This window comes from Lepidochelys kempii, chromosome 1 (genome assembly GCF_965140265.1).
Source record: "Lepidochelys kempii isolate rLepKem1 chromosome 1, rLepKem1.hap2, whole genome shotgun sequence".
Lineage (NCBI taxonomy): Eukaryota > Metazoa > Chordata > Testudines > Cheloniidae > Lepidochelys > Lepidochelys kempii.
This window is the reverse complement of record NC_133256.1, coordinates 86,772,047-86,798,935: the sequence shown is the minus strand read 5'-3', so window position 1 is coordinate 86,798,935 and position 26,889 is coordinate 86,772,047.

Genomic DNA, 26,889 nt, shown 5'->3' with positions numbered 1-26,889 from the left:
GGTGGCATTTCACAGAGAGTAAGTTCCAGAGAAAAGGGCCTTCTAGAGAATATTCAGCAGCTCCTGATCAACCTAAAGAACTAATAGCAATAGTGAACCAGCTTATTGTAACCTCCACTGTGGGAAATAACAAGAAAGATGTTACCTCTGAAGCCATTTTTGGTTTCTGAAGAATGTATCTAAAATAATTAACAAAATGTATGTAAATACCAGATGCTGCAGAGATGGAGAAAGTTTTATTGGCAGGAATTTGGAATGGGACTATAGAATTACTCATCAGTGGACACAACTAGAGCACATCTTGTCAGCATTCTCACCATTCATGACTTTGAAGCTTCCTGACATTCAAGTGGCTCTTTGTTCACCCTTAACCAGTTAAGACCCCAGCAAAAAGTAGCCATTAGAACAAGAGGCACAGTAAAGGTAAAAAACAGAAAGAAAACTCATTGTGTGTAATTATTTTTAGATCTGGGCAAATTACTGCAATGAATAACGTATTAGTGAATATCACCTCTTTGTGCTTGCAAACAGTCTTCAAATGCATCATGGATTGTCTTGAATTTATTATTCAAAATTATTTTTATTATTTATTTTCAGTAGTGCCCACAGTATGCCAAGCACTTTCCACCAGAATTGCCAAAAATTACCCAAAGAATTTAGTATTTCAAAATCGCAAAGATTAGAAACAGAGGTACAGGGGGTAAAGATTCTACAATATAGTCACTCAATAGTCAGAATTTTGGTTTGACAGGGCACATAGGTCACATGGCATCTTTCTCTTCCCTAATTATAGAAACTTAATGTTGCCCCCTTCACTGGAGCAATTAGCCAATATCTGAGGCCTTTCTGGGTTGTTTCTATTAGGAGGAGAAATTGATTATATGAGTTAAGTATTTCTTTGGTGTAGTTGTGTGTTTTTGTTTCTTTCTTTTTTGTCCCCCTTACTCCCTGCCCAAAGAAGATACATCATACTGTTTCCCTAAAACCTTAAGGACAAATAATTGCAGGCAATTTACTTGGATTTTTAGACAAGTCAACCTTCCGAGCAATTGTTGTGACCAAAAGAAGCTCCATCTCTTAAACTTCCTCCCAGAGCCACGCTCACCATGGCTACTCTGGGTTTCTCTGTGCTTTTTCAGCTGCCTTTCTGACACACACACAGCTGCAATCAATCAAACCATTAGCTCTTTCATTCACAATCAATCCCTTAGAAACCTTTTGATCCACACAGTTTAGCTTCCAATTGGTTTTGCATGCACCCTCGTGCAGGGGGTGGTAACTTGCTTGCCTCCAGATATCTTACTCCATAAAAAAAGAGTAATTGCTTCTTCCATTCAGATTGAATAAAGGGAGGCTATTACATCCATTGATTAACTGGGTGTGTGGTTGATTTCTTGATCAAAGCCTCAATTGGTGGCAGTCAGTAATACCTTCCACCATAACAATAAATAAGAACCTTATTTCTGATTTTTTTTTTTTTTTGCAGAAACTTGCAATATGGGGCAAATCCAAAACCTTCTGCCAGAATTTCACTGGGTAGCAGTACAGCGGAACATATTTAGTTCTGCTCCTGGATATAGAGGGGTCCATGTTGGGTGGGGAATGAAATGTATGGCAGTGCATGGGGTGGGGCATTGGCAGACCAGGGGAAGGACATTGATGCACAGATCCTCCTGTCCTCAACCCAGAGGCAGGTGTGTACAAAGACCCCATGTATGTTATTACAGATGCTCTGTGGTTGGGAGAGGATTCCTCCTCCTTGTACATCTCCACATCATGTGACCTGGCCATTTGCATCAAGCACAGAGGATGGATTTGTGCTTATTTGCTGATTCAATTAACTTTTCTGCCAGTAAACTAGTTCTCTGGAACTTCTGAGGAGAATGAACAGAAAAGGAACCTGAACTCAGCTGAAATAAATTCTGTAAAAAATTCTAACAAATTTCAGTGGAAAAAATATTTTGCAGTATTTGCCTAGCTCTTACTATTATAAAGAGCAGGTAGACCTTACAAAACAGAACATTACCTGTGACAGATGCTGTCTGGCATTGCCTTGGAAAGACTTTGTTGTAATAAATGATAAGTCAAGAATATTTTGTTTGCAATTTAGGCAAATAATGCACAGCATAGAAATGAAAACAACTGTTAGGTTTTTTTTAATAGAACTGAAAATAAATCAGGAAAGGTTGCATCATCCAACTTGCATGCTCAGGCAGGAACATTACTAACCAGCCCAATGTTTATTATGGAAACTGCTGAAATGTAGAATTAGCTTGAGGTAAAGGATTGGCAGTCTCTGATGTTTTGAGTTTACACAGTGAAACACACATAAAACATTGGCCTTGTTTCTGGTCTCTCTCACACTGTGTAAATAAGGATCAAATCTAGGGAAGTCAATGAAGTTATACCAGCATAAAGATGGTGTGAGATCAGGCGCATTGACTCCAGCAAGTCCCATCGTCTTCTTGCCTTAAAAATGCTCTGTATTTTTCAAGCCCAGATCATCAGTTGGTGTAAATCAGTGTAGCTCCTCCATTGACTTACACCAGATGAGGATGTACTGACAGAGCAACATCATATGGTTTGCTGCAATTAAACTTGTTCCAGAAGCATCATCTCTGGGGATGAAATATTTCTAGAAATAAATGATATTTCCATGCAGGACATTAGTGATACAATGATGAATAATTCTGAGTTTCAGGTATTGTATGACTTTCTCGAAAAATTGAAACTGCTTTCCAAGGCTGTGCATCGGAATGAAGAAATAGAGCTTGTTCTATTGCCTGCTTGAAATGTACTGCATTGCTATCCAAGAAACCTGAGGTTTAATTTTCAGTCACAGCATTAGTTCTCCAAAAGCCTAAAAATGGCTAAAACTGACAGTGCAGCTCAGATAGTGCAGAGGGGAGGGAATGTCTCATCTATTTTAAAACTGTCTCCCCCAAGGGAGGATCAGCATTGACAAACTCTGAAAAACTCCTACCTAGTCCTGCTGTGATGGAAAGAAAATGCTTGCAGTGTGAGTCAGAGGTGTGGAGACTGTTTGTGAAGATATAAAGCAGAAGATCCTCAGGGCTGTAAGTGAAAACAAGAAAGACTGAGAAACAGTTAAGAAAAATACCATGGCCTGAGTTCTCATTTTTTTAAGTAATAATATTTAGCACTGGTGAAGCACTTTGAAATGTTAAATAGTTGATCTTCATAATACCCTTAGGTATGGATTATCTTCATTTCTCAGAGGAGGCAGGGCGGTTAATCATCTGACTTGCCCAGAACAGAGGGTGTCAATTTCAGAACCAGGATTAAAACACAAAAATAAAAAAACACTCACCCAAACTTCAACTCTGAGTGCCTGAGTCTGTGTTCAGTCTACTAGCTCACATGCATTCCTTTAAAGATAAATAACAATACTTTGCACTTCTGGCCCTGCTTTGTGTGTAAGCAGTAAAACAAAACTTATTTGGCTTTTGAGCTGAAGCACCTGAGGAGAAGCACTTAAAAACTTTACTGGTAGCAAAGTCAAATTAGCAACAACATTGAGTAGTTAGGTGAGTAAATCTATACAGAACAGCATCTAACAAATGAAGCTGTCACACTATTGTGTACAGTAATACAATAAGGAGAAATGTAATAACTCCATGTAGGCAGAGAGTGGCAGGAGCTGCCATTGGTTCAGGTTCCAGGAACACCTAGGAGGTTGTTTGCTTCAGTCCCCAGAGCCTAGATGGAACAGCTCCTTATGACCCCACCTCCCACATCCACCTAAGTTATGAGAGAGAGTGTGGCAAGAGTTGCACACTGTAAGTATTGGAGGCACAATCTATAGCATCTGACATCTGGTAAGCAAGGGTGTTGGTGGTCTGGGGTCTTTGGATGGTTACAGGAAGGAAGCATGGGAATGAATGTAAAAAGATATTTGGAACTAACCAGACACACAGGTTTCCTGGTCAGATTAGTCTGTAGCATGTGTCATTGGGGGGTGAGGGGGACTCTGCTTTGTTGTCCCATTGCTGAAGCAGCATTTCCTACATGGCTCCTGATATTGGACTGCTCCAACCACTAGTCTAGGCTTCAAGGCTTTCCATGTCCCCTGGCTTTATATAGTTGTCCTATACAAGGATAGTAGCCCTTTCTTGTGGCCCAACACCTTGTCAGAGCACTCTGAGAACTTCCCAGATTAATCGCCAGGGTCTACAGCACTTTGGCTGCAACAGCCTTCAGGCTCCTGTCCCTTTGCGAGCCTGAGCTACAGCTGGTTCCACCTCCCTAAGAGTTTCCTTCAGAACCCTCTGCGCAGTCCTTTGGCTCTAGGGCCCCTGCCCAGTCCCTGCTGCTCCTCTACAAATACTGCATGCACCAGAATTCAGTTACAACATCTACCAGTCACAACCTGCACCCCATGCAGTTTCTCAGCAACTTCACTAGTCAGCTTCCCTGTTCTGCTCCCAGCTTGTCCCATGGCTTATACCTTCCCGCAAAAAAGAGGTTACATTGTGAGTCAGAGTCTTTCCTAATTTCCTCTCCCTCTGATCCTCTACTGGTTAGGGGTAGGGGATGCACCACATGCCCTACCTGGAGGGTGATAGGTCAGCAAGGTAGTGGGGAGGGTAATGAAAATGGTAGTTTCCTGCTTAGCAGAGTAATCAAAATACACATTTGTTGCCATTAATAAAAAAAATGTCTTCCACCTAAGGGTCTTAAAGCACTTTCCAAGCAATAATTAGTTGTGCTAACAGAAATTAAACCCACCAGCAAGCTGAAATCAACTACACTGTTAAATGCACAGCTAATAGAAATGCTTTGTATGTTATACACATTAAAATCATTATTTTTTCCACTTCCTGCACCAAGCTTAGACTTCTGAGTCAATTTTCTTCCTTGAAATAAAAGAAAGTTTATGAGATGCATATTCAGTTCACTTTGAGAGCCCTCCTCAGCTTACTTTTCATTCTTGTTCTTGATAGGTGAATGTAGTAAATTCCTCAGTGAGTCTGAAAGACTTTTCTGAACAAACAGAATCTGAGGAGAATTTATGATTATCATCACTATGGAACTCGCTGTCAGTTTTAAAACTGTAACTACAGTAAATGAGCAGGGAAGGCTATTCTATGTGTGAGGCTCTTAATCAGTCAAAGTGACAATGCTGCTCCTGATAGGGGTGAGACACAGCATTTCACAATGTGTAATGTGAATTTAATGTTCCTGAATGGTTCATTATGTACAGTTGTGGACACTGACAGTCCCATTTATTTAGAGAACTGATACAGAGAGCCTGATTCCTCACTGCCTTTCACCTGGTGTAGTCCTTGAACACGCTGTGCAAAGTGGTGTTAAATGTTCCCATACCTGAAAAGTAACCATTTTCACCCACTTTGTACTGTGGTAAATGAGTGAACAAGATGCAGGGCAGTGAAGATTCAGACTTGCAATGGGCAACAACAGCGAGGCACCAATTGACCAGTGAGCCTCCAACCACGCCAACAGTCAAAGGGTTTGATTCTACTCTCACATCAACGTAAAACAGGTGTAAAACAGTAATCAAGGGAGTTACACCCATGTACAAGTTTACATGAGAGAAGAAACAGACCCACCATACCTGGGGTAGATTAATCTTCACACCTGTCCCAGCCCTTAGCCTCAGCGCTGAGGCTTCCAACGTGAATGCCAGTGGTGCCAACTTTTATGGCCATTTGTAAATCCCTGTCTAACATTAATCAGACTGAGGCTGCCATCACGATTCAACACATCTTAATGTACAGATATTTCCACCTCCACAGAGGGGATGTTTTGCCCAGGGCCAATATAAACGTCTAATGAGGCTTCTCCTCTTTAAGTACCTGACTAAATAATTAAGTTCCCAGTTGCACATCTGCATCACTCACAGAACTTCCATTGAAGTCAATAGGATTTTCAAACACAGAATAGATGCAGGATGGGGCACCAAGTACAACCAGTGAATAAAAAAAAAATGTTACAAAACACCCAAAGTATCTTAACTAGCACTTGGCTGGTTTGGAATACAGGAGAATCTTGTAAATGAAGAATGATATCTCCATTGTCAAACAGCAAGTGATGTCAGCGATATTTTCTTTCTTCTGATCCTCAATAATTGTTAGATCACTGGTTTCAGAGGAGCAGCCATGTTAGCCTGTATCCGCAAAAAGAAAAGGAGGACTTGTGGCACCCTGGAGACTAACCAATTTATTTGAGCATAAGCTTTCGGGAGCTACAGCTCACTTCATCAGATGCATAATCACTGTTCACATTAAAAGCATAGGAGGATGACAGATATGGTAACAGTTCAGAAGCATGTTTGTGGGGTGACAATAAGTTGCTAACAGGAACCTATTTTGCAAAAGTTTACATTGTGAAAGGCTAAGCAGTGTTCTTATGCTGCAGGACCACGAGAAATGAGTTTGTTTCCATTGAACGCTGGCTCTGACCTTAACTGCAAGAGCATTCTCCGTTTTGAAAGGCCACCAGGTACTATTTCTTACTTCTGGGGAAGACAGACATGCAGCCGAAACATCTAGAAGGTTGGAGTAGTGTTCCCAACTGTCCTTCATGTTGCAGATCTGTGTTTTTATTTTTCAAGCTGAGAAAAGTTATCAAATTTGCTGGTGCAGACATGCCAATTAAAAATCTAATTTAATGAAATGCAGACATAGTAACAGAGCACATTATCGGATCATTTACAGCAAAATGTACAGTGTGGTTCCTGTAGTATCCTCACTTTTCTTTTAATACAGATCTGCATGGTAACAAGCATTCTCTACGTTAATGCAAACAGTTCCTTGTTTTAAAAAAGGTTAGATAATACAAGTCTTGCAATATGCCTCAAGTGGAATTTCATACCTTAAAAAAAGTGAAAATGTACTAGGTAAAACCCTGGTTCCCAATTATACTGCTAATTGGCAGTGACAAAATGCTTACATTAAGATTGTTCCCAATGATTGTTACTGATAAAAAATAGCTTATGGAGAAGAAGAAGGCTGGTCCAAGGGCTAGGACACTAGCCAAAGCCTTTGGAGACCTTGGTTTAATTTCTTGCTTCCACCACAGAGTTCCTGTGTGACTTTAGCCTCTCTGTGCCTCCATTCCCCATCTGTAAAATGGGAATGATACTTCCCAACACTTTGCAGGAGTGTTGTGATAAATAAATGCATTCAGATACTACAGTGATATGCTGTATTTATTCACTCTAACCAGAAAATAGGAAGGGGTATACGCCTAATTAAGACAACTCCATACATAGTTAAACCTAGACTCTTATTTTCACAGCAGCTGAGTCAATGTCTCCTTTTTTAAACAGAAATCAAGCTACTTGCATTGCATAACTTGTCCACATGAAACTACACAGATCCCCTTTTTCCAGTTCTCTTTATAATATTCAGAATGTTATTGCACACATTGGAAGGTCTGGACACTGGAATTTACATCTCTACTTTTACAAAGGAGTTCTCAGGAAACCAAATTTGGTCAGGATCTCAGAATTAAATCTCACCCAGATCTCAGAATTAAGTTTTACCCAGCCATATCACCAAATCAAAGATTGGCCGTTCTACTTGTCACAAATATACAAGCATTCTGAGGGACAGAACACTAAAACACAAGTTGAATGGGGAAGGTGCTATAGTTTTCTAATACTTAGCAACTAAATTGCTGATTTTCCGATTTGAGCACAAACCAATCTCAAGTTATATGCTGGTTTGCTCATCTAAACACTCCAAAATGTAGAAAAAAGACACATAATCAAAGAAAAAATAGGGAAAGTATTACTAATCCAGTTTACCAATTTTCTTTTCTTTTATCATTCAGACTGTCATAAATATAAAGGGAAGGGTAAACCCCTTTGAAATCCCTCCTGGCCAGGGGAAAGCTCCTCTCACCTGTAAAGGGTTAAGAAGCTAAAGGTAACCTTCCTGGCACCTGACCAAAATGACCAATGAGGAGACAAGATACTTTCAAAAGCTGGGAGGAGGGAGAGAAACAAAGGGTCTGTGTGTCTGTCTATATGCTGTTTCTGCCGGGGATAGACCAGGAATGGAGTCTTAGAACTTTTAGGAAGTAATCTAGCTAGGTACGTGTTAGATTATGATTTCTTTAGATGGCTGAGAAAAGAATTGTGCTGAATAGAATAACTATTTCTGTCTGTGTATCTTTTTTGTAACTTAAGGTTTTGCGTAGAGGGATTCTCTATGTTTTGAATCTAATTACCCTGTAAGGTATCTACCATCCTGATTTTACAGAGGTGATTTCTTTACTTCTATTTCTATTAAAAGTCTTCTTGTAAGAAAACTGAATGCTTTTTCATTGTTCTCAGATCCAAGGGTTTGGGTCTGTGGTCACCTATGCAAATTGGTGAGGCTTTTTATCCAACATTTCCCAGGAAAGGGGGGCATGCAAGTGTTGGGAGGATTGGTCATTGTTCTTAAGATCCAAGGTTCTGGGTCTGTAGTCACCTAGGCAAATTGGTGAGGCTTTTTACCAAACCTTGTCCAGGAAGTGGGGTGCAAGGTTTTGGGAAGTATTTTGGGGGGAAAGACGTTTCCAAACAGCTCTTCCCCAGTAACCAGTATTTGTTTGGTGGTGGTAGCAGCCAATCGAAGGACAAAGGGTGGAATATTTTGTACCTTGGGGAAATTTTGACCTAAGCTGGTAAAGATTAGCTTAGGAGGTTTTTCATGCAGGTCCCCACATCTGTACCCTAGCGTTCAGAGTGGGGAAGGAACCTTGACACAGGCCAAAAGTCTATGAGGTAAACACTGCCTTTTTTGGTGTCCCTTCAGCAGAAACTGTACTTCTGCAGTAAGAGTAAGATTTTGTTTTAGTTGTCTGATAGCAACAGCATATGGAAGCACCCTGCTGGGTTCTCCTATTCCAGCCCAAGTCTTGACCCTCAAATCCATTAATCTACGAACAGAAAAGAATATGGAAGCACTCTCCTGGGTTCTCCTATTTCAGCCCTTTTCATATCAAATAACTTTGCCAATAGTGTGGCCAGCTAAATAAAATACTCTGAGCTTCCTGCATGGGGGCGAGACCTGTGATGGTGTTGAAGGGGTCTAGTTAGCTGACTGGCCACACTTCAAAGATCTCAGGATGTAGGGAAGCAGGTCTACCAATTAGCCACAAAATCTAGTGAAGCAAAAGCTAATTACCCTAGAAAAGAGACTAGATGGAAGGCATTTCCTTGAGCACAACTGGTAAGGGAAATGACGGTCTCACCCCTGGAGAGAAGGCTGTGTACTAGAAAGGATAGCAGCCACAGGACCTCCTTCTAAGGTTTGCAGCAGAACATAAGGGTTTGTTGTGTGTGGATTTATGAGGAAAGTTCACACAGTTTTTGTGCTGATAAGGAAATGCTGGAGATTGTTTTGATAATACAGATATACTTGAATAAGCATCCAAACTTTGGGATGTTTATCTGAAACAATCCCAATTTCTGAATTATTTCAGATTCTCCCATCTCAAGTCTTGACCCTTAAATCCATTAATGTACAAACAGAAAAGGATCTTTGGCCAAAAGTATATTGAAATTAGCATTGTGGTATGTGACCAGAATGTGATTTTTTTAAAAGATTTCTTGGAGGTTAAGAAACAAATACATCAGTCTCCCTCCCTAGTTTCCTCCCTTGCTTTGATTTGTCTTTCAAAGTTTTGCAATATATTTTTTTCCTCCTAGCAATCCTCAACTTGTTGAAATATTCACAGAGCACAAATTCAGATTATTTTTTGGTTAAATTAACCTGAAGTAGCATTTTACCCTGGTGGAACAGATTTTCAGGCTCAGGCAGCATCCCTCTGCCTTCTGTGAAACCAAAGCCAGGACTCCCCACATGCACATGGCTCTCATCCCCTGTTTATGTTGGATGGAATTGGAGCGTGCTTACTGAGTGAACTGTCATTGACATAGAGAAGATGGACTCTTACAGTCTGACAGACAATTCCACCACAACAGATCAACTTTACAATGAAAACCATAGGAAATTAGCTTGTCTGTCTGCACCACGACTGCAGGTATTTACAGACCCTCTATCATAAGACTCACAACTAATAAGCATAACTTTCTAACATCCAGACCATGGCTAAGCCTGTGAGTTCCATGAGCTATATGTTTGGAACACATCTGCTCTTATGATAAGAACAATTGGGATTGCTTCTCTGGCACAGAAAAAAAGCAGCTGTGTCTTTTGGGATTTTTTTTTAATTAAAAATATATTCCCCAAAGAAAATAATAGGTCAGCAATTACATAAGCAACAATTCTGCCCTCACATTGGTGTGAATGTAGAATAACACCATTAAAGTCAATGAAATTACAGTACATAAAACCAGTGTGAAGCCCAACATATTTGCCTCTGGCATATTGCAGGAGGGCAGTGTGTTTTGGCAAGTAGAACAGATGAGCGAATGAGTAATGTCTCCTAGCTTCTGTTCCTAAGTCTGCCATTGACCCACTGATACCTTGGGCAAGTCACTGAACTTCTACGTTCCTCACAGTAACCCTTTGAAAAATGGCTGTTACGAAACCTACGTCACAGGAGAGTTAAGATACTTTATTAAAGACGTAATATAATGTACTTACACCAAACAGGAGAATGCACAATTGATTTCTATAACTCAGCTACAACCAGGACAATACTCATACTTTAAACTCTCTATTATATATCCTACTTCACAGGATATTCTTTGCATGCTTACCTTATGAAAGTGTATAAAAAGAAGTACTGAACTTCAGAGCTAAAATAGACCCTGAAGGCAAAGTAAACACTCCAGATAGTTGACAAAAATTATTCTCCCTTACCTTGAATTCTTGGTTTGAGCCAAGTTCTTTAATGTGATATTGGAATCTTGATCAGCCATATAAATCCCCCACCCCCATCTTGAAAGTCCTACATTCTCATGATTTAAGATACCATCGTACCTAAACAGTGGTATGTCACAACACTTAGGACCGTCATCAGGATTATATTCCACAGATTTCTTGCCTCTGTGTTATATCTTCTACTCTTTTTTCAGATCCAAGTCGTATTCAACAGCTAACTTTGTGCCATGCTGCACCATCAGTTTTTAAGCAGATCTTTCCCATTAACTGTAATGGGGAGTTCTGTTTGAAAATCAGACCTAAGGCCCTTTTGTCTCTTTAGGCCACTATGTGACATAATTATTTAGAGACTCAAGGTCTAAATTATATGAATCCACCTCTTCTGCAAGGGGCAAAATGCTGCCTGGGTAATGATTCAGTTACTTTGAACATTTGAATTAAATCCTGATTGAAATCATAGAAGCCCACTGAAAATTGTTTATTAAAATTAGTTTAAATTACAAATGTTTTTTCGAAGATAGCCCAGTGCTGTGTGGGTGTGCAGGGTTATGGCTTTATAATTATTGCTCATGCATAATATTTTCTTAAAGTATGCTAATCATGGTTTCCCTTAAGGGACAAATATAAAAGATTTATTGGTTAATTTTTCTTGACATCTCTTAGATATATAGAAGTCCTAAAGCCAACAGCAGTCTAATTTGTCCCACTGCAAGTCTAGTTTTTACAATTTCTTTCTCCATTTGTATTCTCCATTGACTTATCTCTGATTTGGGGAATAAGTTACAATAGGGTCTCTGGAAGAGATTCAGAAGAAGGACTTAGAAGCCTAAAGAGGCAGTTAGGCACCTAAAGTCAACATTTAGATGACATTGGCATTTTCAAAATCCGAGCTCAGCTGATACTTAACTCTGTAAGCATCTAGAGTTTCAGTGGGCAATAGAAGCCTAAGTACCTTTGTGAATCCCACTCCTAAAGTCTCTGGGCACCTACGTTTCCACAGTTAAAGTCCCCAAGATCCCCAAACTTCAGTGGTGGGCACACATACAGTCACATAAGTTCTGATATTGCCCAGCAGCTCATTGCCTAACTTATGCCTAAGACCTAGCAGAATTCACAAACGAGGCATCCCCATATCTACCTTGCTTTCGGGGCCCAATCTGGTAGACACGCTCAAAGTATATATAACAATCCCACCACAAAAATGGACAGAGGCAGAAGACAGCCTCCTTGTCACTTTTAGTCCAGTGCTTAGAGTACTCACTTGAAAGCAGATTCAATTCCCTCTGTGCCTGATATGAAAAGGGAGTATACCAGATCAGAGGGTAGAGTTTTATGTCCGCTTTGTTAATAACTACCCAAGATGCAAGTCAATGGTGACTCATGGCCAATGGACCTAATTCTGCAGAAGGTGTAATATGATGGAGTCATTTATACCTTAGGGGAGAGAAAGGAGGGGGGAGATACTATCAAATCAGAATGTGTAAGTAGAAGTTGGACCAATCATAAAACATTTCAAAGTTGTTTATATTTCACAGCATTAAAAATGGATAATTTTGGGGGAAGAGAAAAGATTTTTATCTTTAGTACATGTTTAATACATTTTTTTATTTAAACCAGATTTCTGATGAACAAAAAAATTGGATAACAATTTCAAAACAAATGCTGATATAGATTTCACTAAAACTCCCACAAAATTTCTTGTTTGCAGTGTTATAGTCATGTTGATATTAGAGAGATACTCTTCACTTTATAATGAGTATTTGAAATAATTATTTGGACAAATTTGAACATCAGAATGTCAGGGGAGGGTGTGCTGAATGTGAAACAAAATTCAGTACAGACAAGGAATAAAATTTTCAACAGTGGCCTATGATACCCAAACTGGGACACCTTAAATTGGATAGCCAAAAATTGAGGCATCCAAATCAGAGGCTATTTTTAATAACATTGGCACTAACCCTACATTTCCTACACAAAAATAGAAATATCTGTTGGCCAAATTCATCCCTTGTGTAATCCTGGTGGTTTCAATGGATATATGCAAGGGAAAAACGTGAACCATTATGTTTAAACTGTTTTATTCCCTCAGATTCTTTTAAATTGAAAAAAAGAAAAGGTCAGGCTGTTGACAGATTTATGCTATTTAACTCAGTAGCACCTTTTTAATTTCCATTTATTTAAGTTTTCAGATTGTTTGGTCAATGGCTGAAAGACATATGTTATAATCAAAAGCTTTATTTTTTCTGTTATTGAAAGCAATGAGGTAACTTTCACTACACGAAGGAAAAGGGACGATTACATAGTATGAGATGGAGACTGCTTTTCATGAACCCCAGAACACTAATCATTCTAAACATCTCTTCTTTTGACATCTAGAAGTCTGCCTTGTATGTCTGCTGCTGAATGCTGTTTCAGACTGATCACTTTAAGCTGCTGAACGTTAAGGCATCTGCCATTTTAATGCTTATGCGACTGTGCACAAAAGCCCTTCTGTTTGCCTCACAGAGGAGCATACAGCTCCTCTTACTGCAGAAAGCCTTTGCCCAGACTTTCAACACTGAGTCTCTTTGCCAAACAATAGATATTCCATGATCAAAGCAGAGAAGGGATGTGACATTCACATTCAAGTTCATGTTCACTCTTCTTTACAGAGGATGAAAAAAACAACACTACACACACTTTTAGCCAAAAGAAATAATCTGATTTTTTTTTTATTCTTTTCACTGAAGAGTACAATTTCTGATCAATGATACAAGCAGCAGCCCATTCTAACCTTTCCTCTATCATCACCTGAATTTCTGGGAAAAAAAAGTTTCTCCGGTGCCTTTTCCTCACCACTTTTCCCAGTGTATTTTCATATTTTCCTTTCTGTTCAAAAGTGATCTGAGAAATTACAGAACTGTTAGTCTGACCTCAGTAGTATGTGCAGCTTTAGAACAACTTGAGAAGGAAAGAATAATTAAGTTCTGAAGTGGGGTTCCACAGAGATCTGTTCTGGGTCCAGTGCTGTTTAACATCTTTATTAATAACCTGGATGTAGGTATAGAGATCATCCTGTCAAATTTGCAGATGATACAAAGCTAGGGGAGTTGCCAACAGTTTGGAGGATAGAGCTACAATTCAGAGAAACATTGATGAATTGGAGAACTGGGCTATAGACAACAAAATGAAATTCAACAATGACAAATGTAAGGTGCTACACGTAGTAAAGAAAAACCAAATGCACAAATACAGAATAGGGAATAACTGGCTTGGTAGCAGCACTGCTGAGAAGGATCTGGGATTTGTGGTGGACCACAACCGCAACATGAGTTAGCAATGTGATGCCATTGCAAAGAAAGCAAATGTAATATTAAGTTGCATCAAACAGAGGCATAACACGCAAGTCACGGGAGGTTATAGCACCACTCTACTCGCCTCAGGTTAGGCCTCAGTTGGAGTACTGTGTCTAATTTTGGTCACCAGTTTAGAGAAAGAAAAGGATGTAGAGAAACTGAAAGGGCTCAAGAAATGAGTGACCTAGATGATCAAAGGGATAGAACACAAGCCGTAGGAGCAAAGGGTGAAAGAACTGGGTATGTTTAGTTTGAAAAGGAGGAGATTTGGGGGGAGGGGATAGGAAATAGGATAGTGGTCTTCAGATACTTGAAAGGCTGCCATAAATAAACATGAAGAGAAGGACAGGACAAGAGGCAATGTGTTCTAACTACAGCTTAGCAGATTTAGAGTAAATCTCAGGAAAAAACCTCCTAACTGTAAGAACAGTAGGACAATGGAACAGACTGCCTCAGGAGGTTGTGGAAGCTTCTTCACTTGAGGTTTTAAAAAGGAAGCTGGATAGCCATCTGTCTTGGGTGGTTTAGACACAACAAATCCTGAATTTTGGCAGGAGTTTAGACTAGATGACCCTTGCAGTCCCTTCTAACCCTGTGATCTAAAAGAAAATGTGGATGTAAGCAGAGACAGGGTGGTGAGGTGTGGCAAGTTGTGGAAAAGAACTTCAGGGGCTGATCTCATTTGCATAGGCACACCCACCCCGCCTAGAATGAGACCATAACTGCCCAAATCGTCACTTTGGCTGCTGTGGGATCCCCAGTGTCTCTGTTATTGGGGCGGGAAGAATAAATTGTTAGTACCCTGATTATGGGAACTGTGCTTGGAACTGTACTTGGCCTTTTTGTTATGATGGAGGACTCACCATCAACTGAGTAGCACTCACTAGGCAAGGGACACGGGTTCCAAAACTCTGTGAATTGAGAGAGACTTGAGACAGGTATTAGTGCCTGGTGGTGTAGGCCCCTTTGTGAGGGCCTGAAGCACCAATTGCACCTCTGTCTCTCTCCACTGTGGAATGTCAGAGCTAATTTTGGGTCTATTAAGAGTTTTGTTACAGGTACTGTGCTGAATTCACTTCAGCCTTATAGTGCACCAGCACTAAGGCTACCACTACTATGAGCTGAAATCACTGAGAGCTGAAATCACTGAGAGCTGAGCGGAGCCGGTCGTGAGACAGCAGTGTGTTCGTGAGACGGCGAGCTGAGCGGAGCCGGTCGTGAGACGGTGAGCTGTGCAGAGCGGAGCCGGTCGTGGTGGAGCGGAGCAAAGCCCTGTGGGGCAGTCAGCTTCAGGACACGTAAGGTGCCCCTTACCTCTTTCCCCCACACTCAGGCACATTTTAGCCAGATTGGGGAATAACACTTTGCAGGTGAACTTTTGAACTCCGGGGCTGGACTTTTTTTTTGGACTTTGGGTGATTTGTGGATTGCTGGACTCAAGAGACGTTTGGGTTCTGGGACTCAAGAGCCTGAGGGAAAGGATGTGGCCCAATTTTTCTGGGGTGGGTCAGTGTTCATGGTTTGGTTAATGAACACTAGTTGTGGTGTTTCCCCAATTTAATGCTGATGTTGTTTGCCTCATGTTATTAAAGATTCTCTACTACACCAAGACTCTGTGCTTGCGAGAGGGGAAGTATTGCCTCCTTGAGGCGCCCAGGGGGTGTGTAAGATTTTCCCAGGTCACTGGGTGGGGGCTCGAGCCAGTTTTGCATTTGCTTTAATGAGAGGGAACCCCTGTGTACTGAACCCGGCCCTTGCTGCTATCAACTTGGCCTGGCAGAAGGGTTACATGGATATATTGCAGAATAGGTTTACCAAAAGGTAGACTGTGCCAGAACGACTTGATTCCTTTCTTTGAGGCAACAGATGATTTTTCTAAATAAGGGAAATTCAGCAAATCCAATATACTTGGACTTCTGTAAAGCATTTGACATGATACCACATGGGGAATTATTAAAGTAGAGAAGATGGTGATTAGTGGAAGAATTATAAGGTGGATAAGGAACTGGCTAAAGGAGAGAAGGCAATAGGTTATGCTGAAAGGTGAACTATTGGTGGAAGGTAACTAGTAGAATTCTTCAAAGAATGGTTTTCAGACCAATCTAATTCCTTTTTTTTATTAATGACCTTGGTAGGAGTGTTGTAATGAAATTAGCTGATTATACAAATTTGGGGGCATAGTCAACACAGAAGAGGATCAGATTATTACATAGGAAGAGCTGAGTCACTTAGGGTCTAATAGTAATTTCTGCTATAATCTGGGGTCTCATAAATAGGAAGCAACATAGGAGGAAAAAGACCTGGGTGAGCTGGTCAATCAAAGGATGATTATGAGCTACTAATGTGATGTGGCTGTGAATGAGGCAAATACAATCCCAGGATGAACCAGGCGAGGGGTTTCCAATAGAGATAGAAAAGTATTGATGCCATTATACAAGGCACTGGTAAGACCTCACTTAGAATACTGAATCGAATTCTGTCCACCAGTGTTCAAGAAAGATTAATTCAGATCGGAACAGGTACAACAAAGAACTACTAGGATGATCAGTCGAATGGAGACCCTGTCTTATGAGAGGAGACTGGGAGAGATTGGCTTGTTTAGCCTAGCAAAAAGAAGGCTGAGGGGTAATATGACTGCTCTCTCTAGATACATTGGGGTAAATACCAGGAAGGGTAAAAAGGGTAAGCTAAAGGACACAGTCATAGGATTTTAAAAATTGTAAATTTCATGATTTCAGCTATTTAAATCTGAAATTTCACAGTGTTGTAATTGTAGGGGTCCTGACGCAAAAAGGAGTTGTGGGGGTCGCAAGGTTATTGTAGGGGGAGGTTGCAGTACTGCTATGCTTACTTCCATGCTGCTGCTGACGGCAGCGCTGCCTTCCAAGCAAGGCAGCTGGAGAGCAAAGGCTGCTGACTGGGAGCACAGCTCTGAAGGCAGAGTCACTGCCAACAGCAACAGAAGTAAGGATGGCATGGTATGGTATTGCCACCATTACTTCTGTGCCGCTGCTGGCAGGGCGCGGCTTTCAGAGCTAGGCCCCTTGCCAACAGCCGCTGCTCTCTGGCCATCCAGCTCTGGAGGCATCACAGAAGTAAGTGTGGCAATACCACAACCCCCCTAAAATAACTTTGTGAGCTCCCTGCAATCCCCTTTTGGGTCAGGACCACCAGTTGAGAAATGCTGGTCTCCCCCATGAAATGTGTATAGTATAGGGTAAAAGCACACAAAAGACCAGATTCAGTCCACGATGAGTTTTTCATGGCTGTGACTGTGGTATGGCCCTAGTAATAGGGTTGCTTGTGATAATAGGGGGTAGGGCTCAGAAGCCCTAGGACTCAATGCTAGTTTATGTCTTATGTTCTTAAAAGCTCACACTTCACGGTTTCAGCCAACAACCTACAGGAGTAGAAAGATTTTTTTTTTTTGGTCATCTCCTTTCTCTGAAGCATCAAGGATGGACATGGTTGAAGACAGGCCACTGAATGTGGTCACTTCTCTGAGGCAGCACTGATCATTCTCTCTTTTGTGCTTAGCTGGCTGGTTCTTGTTCACATGCTAAAAGTCTAACCATATGTGGTGTCAAAGGAATTTTTGCCCAGGTCAAATTGATGGTTACCTTAAAGGTTTTTCACCTTCCTCTGCAGGATGTGGTGAAGGTCACTTGCCAGGATTACCTGAGTATATCTCACTTAAGGAATTCCCTGCCAGTGTCACATAGCAGTTTAGTCTCCTGTGGGCTGTAATACTTTGGTCTAATTTTGAGTTCAGTAATACCTTGGTCTAATTTTGTTGATGGCCTGTGTTGTACAGGAGGTCCGGTAGTCTCTTCTGGCCTTAAACTCTAAAATATCTTTCATAAAACTGAAATGCATGATGCATCTGTGACAGAATCTGTACGCATACCCGATACACTATTTTAATAATCTTTGTTCAAGATATGCCTTGTGAGGTATCCTTTGGAAACTCATAACTTGCTGATCAGTAATATCATGCTAAAGTGTGTGTTGCAGCTTTATGCCTAAAGTTATATATTTCCTCTGTATCATGTTAAAAATACATATTCAGACTCACATAGCACCACATTGGTCAAACAGAACTGTCTTGAACAAGAGTGTATTCTTGTCTTAATTTGCATTTAAGAAGTAAACAGTCTCATCAAGCAGAAAGGGGGAAGGGGGGAAAAAAAAGCAAGTTCAAACAGGTGAAAAAAAAAAAGTCAGGAGGGAACATCCTTCCACACAGACTGTCTCCTGGTTCTCAGCTGGAAGTGCTTTTCAAGAGAGAGCAAACTTTAAAAACAAGGGGCAGACACCCTAAGACACCACTCATATTCCCTATCCAAATCACTGTTTGCACCTGAGAAGACAATGAAGCAACCATTGGATGGGAGGGGAGGCAGGTCTTAACCTGAAGAGTTTGGTCAGTTATGCTGTTGGAAGAATGTGGTGAGCAACTTTGCCTTAAATTCAAAATAGTTTATTATATTAGGTACTAGAACACTTTATCTTTATTTTCCTTGTAAAAATTTCTGATTCTTAAACCACAGTGCTTGTACTAACTTAAAATGTGTCTTTGTGGTTAATAAACTTTTTTGTTATATCAAATATTTTTAAATTAAAGCATCTGGATAACTCAATGTAGGGTGGCAACTTGTCATGTTTTATTCCCTTAAAGGAATATTATATTTATAATATATTTGACCTGTCCAAGAGAGGGCTGGGCAGTACAGGACATCCATTTCTGGAGGAAATTCTGGGACTTGAAGTGTTTTGGGGTCACCCTGCAGAAGTAACCAAGGCTTGTAAAAGCTAGAGCAGGGATTGGCAACGTTTGGCACGCAACCCGCCAGGGTAAGCCTCCTAGCGGGCTGGGGTGGTTTGTTTACCTGCCGCATCTGCAGGTTCGGCCAATCACAGGACAATGGGGGCTGCGGGAAGCGGCAGCCAGCACATCCCTCGGTCTGTGCTGCTTCCCTCAGCTCCCATTGGCCTGGAACAGCAAACTGTGGCCAGTGGAAGCTGCAATTGGCCGAACCTGCAGACGCGGCAGGTAAACAAACTGGCCTGGCCCACCAGGGGGCTTACCCTGACAGGACACATGCCAAAGGTTGCCCCTCTCTGAGCTAGAGTGTAACCCAAGTGTGGCTGGAAGTTTGCAATTACACACAGACAATTGGGGTGTAGCTGGTAGTCTGGAAGGCTGTTTTGAGCAACCAAGGTGGGAGTTACTTCAGCAAGGCACTGTAAGGAACCCCAGGTTGCAGGGAAGTGGTGATAGCCTCCCCCAGTTTGGATTGTACCCCAAGACGTCACAGCATCAAAGAAAACACACAAAAAGATCAAAGAGTATATGAAAAGCTTTTAATCACAAGTTGTGGTGGAGAATTCTGATTTATCAAGTATACTAAAAAAAAAAATCAAAATCAGTGAGCTCAGATTTAGTCATTTGTAATGGAAACAATTTCCTTTTCCCCTTTACGATCATTGCTTACCATCCCTGTTCAACTTTCACGCTCATATCAAAACCATGTTAAATTCTTACTGGTTTTATACAAGCCCGATACATAAAAATCACAGTTAAATGATTAAGGCTCCCATCTATCAGGGTGTAAAGTTAAGCACAGAGAAACTTAATTACTTTGGTGAGCCTGCTCACATGTATAAAGTTAAGCACATGTTAATGTTAGCAGAATAAAGGCTTAAATCTCCATACAGGTGACAGCCACCATCTTGGCCAGCACAACTTAGGACTGAATTTGTAGTGAGAGATTTTTGCTTTAGCTGTTTAAATTACCTTGCCCCATAGAACTGTATGGAATGGACGTAGCTACAGAAAGATCATCGGCTGAACTTGGGAGAGCAAATTGTATATAAGGACGACAGCTGGCAGGCTAAAGCTCTGTAGGGCACAGGGAAGAGCAAGAGAGCGGAACACTACCAGACACCTCTAGGCAGATGCCTATACAGAAGAAGCTAGTTAAAAAGCAGCATTGGAACTCTGCAAAGCTGAGAACTGCCTGAAAAGCAGCTATTGCAGCAGCCCACCCAGAGTTCTGAGGCTGTCCCAGGCAATGGCTGCTTCTGATACCCAGCCAGCAGGAAGCCAATGCAGCCACTCCCAAGCGGGCTTCCATCTCTTCTACCTGAGAAGTCGTTTTACCTCAACAGTAGCAGGCAGCCACTCCACACCAGCAGCTGCAGACACAGTGAGATCTCCATTGACGGCCATCGTACTCCAACCCCAGACATAGCAGAAGGTTCAGAAGGAATTTTAAAGCCTCTGTAAGTTTAAACCTTCCTTTATTTACCATCCAAGAGTGTATGGATTTCGCTTGTAAATAAAACTGGGTGTCTACGGTCTGAGTGAGATCTTCCACTACCCATTCAATAATTGCCTGGTCAGCATTCGTTGCATGTTATTGTAAATAGTTAAGTCTTATTGATATATTGTTATAAGTTATAAAGTATTAAGTGAATGATTATATTGTTATAGAGTTACATGGTATAGTGTGTCTTTATTTGCTGTGCCACTTCATTCCCTTTTTAATTATAACTTTTATCTCTACTTTTACTGTATTCACTTCTAAATAAATATGTTAGTTTCAAAGAATTTACTGCTTGTTTTCCCTGATCTTGATTGGAGGTCTGTATCCATGTCCTTTCAAGGGAAGCTAGCTAATTGTGGCTTTTCCTGGAAATTCCTTTAGAGAGGCCACAACCTTAATTACCAGAATCATAGAATCATAGATTTTAAAGTCAGAAGGGACCATTATGATCATCTAGTCTGACCTCCTGGACAACACAGGCCACAGAATATCACCCACCCACTCCTGTAACAAACTCCTGACCTATGTCTGAGCTACTGAAGTCCTCAAATTGTGGTTTAAAGACTTCAAGGTGCAGAGAATCCTCCAGCAAGTGACCCGTGCCCCATGCTACAGAGCAAGGCGAAAAACCTTGAGGGCCTCTGCCAATCTGCCCTGGAGGAAAATTCCTTCCTGACCCCAAATATGGAGATCAACTAAACCCTGAGCATGTGGGCAAGACTCACCAGCCAGACAGCCAGGAAAAAATTCTTTGTAGTAACTCAGATCCCACCCTATCTAGCGTCCCATCACAGGCCATTGGGCATATTTACCGCTAATAGTCAAAGATCAATTAATTGCCAAAATTAGGCTTTCCCATCATACCATCTCCTCCATAAACTTATCAAGCTTAGTCTTGAAGCAAGGTATGTCGTTTGCCTCCATTGCTTCCCTTGGAGGGCTATTCCAGAACTTCACTCCTCTGATGGTTAGAAACCTTCATCTAATTTCAAGTGTAAACTTCCTGATGGCCAATTTATATCCACTTGTTCTTGAGTCCACATTGATACTGAGCTTAAATAATTCATCTCTCTCCCTGGTATTTATCCCCCTGATATATTTATAGAGAGCAATCATATCTCCCCTCAGCCTTCTTTTGGTTAGGCTAAGCAAGCCAAGCTCTTTGAGTCTCCTTTCATAAAGACAGGTTTTCCATTCCTCAGATCATCCCAGTTTGAATTCATCCTTCTTAAACATGGGAGACCAGAACTGCACACAATATTTGAGATGAGGTTTCACCATTGCTGTGTATAACGGTACTAACACCTCCTTATCTCTACTGGAAATACCTCGCCTGATGCATCCCAAGACTGCATTAACTTTTTTCACAGCCATATCACATTGGCAGCTCACAGTCATCCTGTGATCAACCAATACTCAGAGGTCCTTCTCCTCCTCTGTTAATTCCAAGTGATGCATCCCCAGTTTATAACAAAAATTCTTGTTATTAATCCATAAATGCATGACCTTGCACTTTTCATTATATTTCATCCTATTACTATTACTCCAGTTTACAAGGTCATCCAGATCTTCCTGTATGATATCTCAGTCCTTCTCTGTATTGCCAATACCTCCCAGCTTTTTTGTCATCTGCCAACTTTATAGCATGTTCCTGCTTTTTGTGCCAAGGTTAGTAATAAAAAGATTAAATAAGATTGGTCCCAAAACCAATCCTTGAGGAACTCCAATAGTAACCCCCTTCCAACCTGACAGTTCACCTTTCAGTATGATCCATTGTAGTCTACCCTTTAACCAGTTCCTTATCCACCTTTCAATTTTCATATTGATCCCCATATTTTCCAATTTAGCTAATAATTCCCCATGTGGAAACATATCAAATGCCTTACTGAAATCGAGGTAAATTAGATTCACTTCCTTTCCTTTGTCTAAAAATTCTGTTACCTTCTCAAAGAAGGAGATCAGGTTGGTTTGGCACAATCTACATTTTGTAAAACCATGTTGTATTTTGTCCCAAATACCATTGACCTCAATGTCCTTAACTACTTCCTCCTTCAAACTTTTTTCCAAGACCTTGCATCCTACAGATGTCAAACTAACAGGCCTGTAGTTACCCAGATCACATTTTATCCCTTTCTTAAAAATAGGAACTATGTTAGCAATTCTCCAGTCATACTGTACAACCCCTGAGTTTACAGATTCATTAAAAAATCTTGCTAATGGGCTTGCAATTTCATGTGCCAGTTCCTTTAATATTCTTGGATGAAGATTGTCTGGGCCCCCTGATTTAGTCACATTAAGCTGTTAGAGTTTGGCTTCTACCTCGGGTGTGGTAATATCTACCTCGATATCCTCATTCCCATTTGTCATTCTACCATTATCCCTCAGCTCCTCATTAGCCTCATTAAAGACTGAGGTAAAGTATTTGTTTAGATATTGGGCTATGCCTAAATTATCCTTAACCTCCACTTCATCCTCAGCGTTTAGCGGTCCCACTTCTTCTTTCTTTGTTTTCTTCTTATTTATATGGCTATAGAACCTTTTACTATTGGTTTTAATTCCCTTTGCAAAGTCCACCTCTACTTGACTTTTTAGCCTTTCTCACTTTATCCCTACATGTTCTAACCTCAAAAATGTAGTTTTCCTTGCTGATCCCTCCAATCTTCCACTCCTTGTAGACTTTCTGCTTTTTCTTAATCACCTCTCTGAAATGCTTGCTCATCCAGCTAGGTCTACAACTCCTGCCTATGAGTTTTTTTCCCCTTTCTTGGGATGCAGGCTTCTGATAGTTTCTGCAACCCTTACTTGAAGTAATTCCAGGCCTCCTCCTCCTTTGGATCCACAAGTTCTTTAGTCCAATCCACTTCCCTAACTAATTTCCTTAAATTTTTAAAGTTAGCCCTTTTGAAATCAAAAAACCTTTGAACTGAATTAGCTCATGATCGCTCGAACCAAGGTTGTCCCCTACAACCATTTCTTCTATGAGGTCCTCACTACTCACAAAAACCAAATCTAAAATGGCATCCCCTCTAGTTGGTTCAGCTACTAGTTGGTGAAGGAATCCATCAGCTGTCGCATCCAGGAAAATCTGAGCTCTATTATTATTACTAGCGCTTGTCTCCAGTCTATATCTGGGAAGTTAAAGTCTCCCATGATCACAATATTCCCATTAGCATTTACTTCGTTAAAACTATTAAAGAGATCCCTATCCATTTCCAAATAGATGAATTAATAATAAAAGATTTTGAATTAAAAGCAGCATTTGTAAACAAACATCATTGGCTTAATATAATTGAATAGAAATCTTCCAGTAACACACTGGGCACTTCCAGATCTAAAAGGCATAAGCTACAACAGCTTGAGCTAGAAAGCCAAGGCTTGGGAGCTGGGGGCTGTAATAACTTATATGTGAATCAGCACAGAGAGGAGGACTTCTAATACACTTATCAATGGGTTACCTCACATAACTCATGTGCTGGTGATAACTATGCATATAGTATGGAGATTAATGATTAATTACATGATATATTTGAATCTAGAGCTTGGTCTTGGTCCCATGTGGATCTCTCAAGGTACTACTGAGCATACTGACTCCTGTCAGCTGGGCACCCTGTGTTGCGGCAAGTGATCTATGTGGTAGGCCCTTGTACAGAGCAGCACATAGCTCTTCAACAGTGCAAGGAGGGGCTGCGGTCTATTGTCTGGCTGTCAGCTTTGTTGGGTCAGCTTTCTGGATCACTGAGGTGAGACTCCATGGGCTGGCCAGCTTTCAGACATGCTCCATCTCCAGAAGGGCTGCCTGTGTTTGGTACCAGGATACTCATAATCCAGATATTGGTTCCCCGTCTGTGTGGAGTGTCCTGTGCTTGCAGATGAAGTAGGCAGATGGCAATTTCCCTTCAGGATCACAGGGAGTGTGATCATGCATGACTTCACTCATTCCTGGAAAGTTGGGAACGAGTGGTCACCTCCTGTGGTAGCCACATACGCATAGTGCTCTGTACTAGGTAGAGTTAAGGATCGATACCAGCAGGATCATAACACCATGTTTGATGCGGTTTCAGATCCCATCCATGTGGTAGCATTACCTGGTGTGCCGTTGGTAGGATCTAGCCCCTTATTGAGCATCTCTGACCATCTCTCATGCACTCTGACCAAGAATCCATTTCAAACATGTGAACTGCTGCCATTAAAATAACCAACAACTGAGGCAAAGTGATTACGGAATTTCAGGAAACATTCCCCAAACCTCCAAAATGACACCAATTAGAGGTCCTGAACAAGCCATTTTCAGTCTTTGACCTGTAACTTGTTCAAAAGTTCAATATCTTATGAAGAATGAGGGCTAGAAAGAGGAGCTTTGAACCATTACAAAACCAAGAATCCCCACTTTCCAAAGGGATACACCTTTGTTTCTAGTCCATTTACATCATAAGACAACAGACTAACTGGTCATATGATTGACACAAGATATTTTAAAAATTAGCTAAAGGTTTTAGTTATAATTTTACTCTTGCTCAAAAGCTTGTAGAGTGGAATCATAGCAAATAAGGTGGTCTGGCTTAATAGGCAGAGGGCTTACACAAATATAATTTTCAAAACTCCCTTATGCATTTCTCCAATAGTTATTTTTTAAACTGGTAACATGTCATACAGAAGAAGTCAATAAAAAGACATATTTGCCAAAAATTAATAATCACCATAGTTATCTCCTATTCTTAATAAAGGGGACAGCGTTAACTTCAAATGTGGTCAATGCTGGCAAATGTTGACAGAGCAAACAAAAAACCCTACATCATGTAATTGGCATTCATTTGAGATAACCTAATGACTTACTTGATACTCATGAATAATGTGGTCGTCTGAAATTCATGCCAGTGAACCTTTATGCTCTAATATGTTATTGATCATGTTTATTACAGTAATGCCTGAGGACCAACACTACAAAAGACAGTAGTGAACCGTCCCATGCCCGACGAGTTTACAGACTAATTCAGGGGTGGGCAAACTTTTTGGCCCGAGGGCCACATTTGGGTATGGAAATTGTATGGTGGGCCATGAATGCTCATAGTTCCCCAGCAATGGGAGCTGTGGGGGCATCACTTGGGGCAGGGGTATTGTGCAGAGTCCCCTGGCTGCCCCTATGCATAGGAGCCAAAGGGGGGACATGCCGCTGCTTCTGGGAGCCACAGCATGTGACGAGCAGGGCAAGCCCCAGACCCCACTCCCCGTCAGGAGTTCAAGGGCCAGATTAAAATGTCTGAAGGGCTGGATGTGGTTCCCTGGGTGTAGTTTGCCCAGCCCTGGTCTAACTAGGCAAGACAGACACAGGGTAGAACACACAAGCAGACTGAACAATGTGATGGCAGCAAATAGCATGATAATTCCACAAGTGTAGTTTTCTCTTTTTGGGGTGGGTGGGAGGGGCAATAGTTAGCAGGAAATAGACTAAATGGAAAGAAAAGAGATGGGAGAGGTGACATTGAAAAGAAAGGCATACAGAAGGGGGAAACAGGTGGAGTAAATCTCAGGTGAAGAGACTGATGGGGGTGTTGCCTTATCTATTGGTTAGGTATTGTTTAGAGATCCTCATTTAACATGAAATGGTTTGACAGAATTCAGGTGCCTCTAGATAGGACACAGAATTACTGTTAGTCTGAAAGTGAGGACCCCAGTGTACGTGGTGGAAGATGGGAACACTTACACTTAGGGGAGAACTTCTCAATTTCAAATAGTTTTGATAGCACAATCAGCAATGTCCCAAAAACTACAATGTAGCAAAGTAGACAGAGATAATACAAAACATCTACAACTTGCATACTGACACCACCCTTTGTGAGGCCCCATTGTAGGTAAGATGACCCAGGGCATGTTCCAGGAAGTCTCCCTGGAGTGTCTGGGCCCATCTTTTATATGCCAATACCTACTATGCCTAATGCATATATAACCCTTCTGCCTGTCAGTGTTGGCAGCAACAAGGGCCGGATTCAGTATCTAGGGGTTCCGTTCCAATAACACAATGCAAAACTGGCTTGAGCCCCCACCCAGTGACTTGGGACAAATATATACCACCCCTGCTGGGCGCCTCCAAGAGGCAATACTTCCCCTCTCGCAGGCACATAGTCTGAATGTAGCAAAAAGCCTTTTAATAACAGAGAGAAACAATGTGGCATTATGTTGGGGAAACACCACCAACAGGATTCATAACACAACCCATGAGCAAAAAAACCCACCCCAAGCAAATTGGGGCGTGTCCTTTCCCTTTGGTTCTTGAGTCCAGCAACCCAAAGTCCCAAAAGTCCAATGCCCCAAAAGTCTCTGTCCCTGGTCAGGGCAGCCCCAGAGTTCGAAAGTTTATCTGCAGAGTTTTAACTCCGAACCTGGGTGGAGATGGGGGCGTGG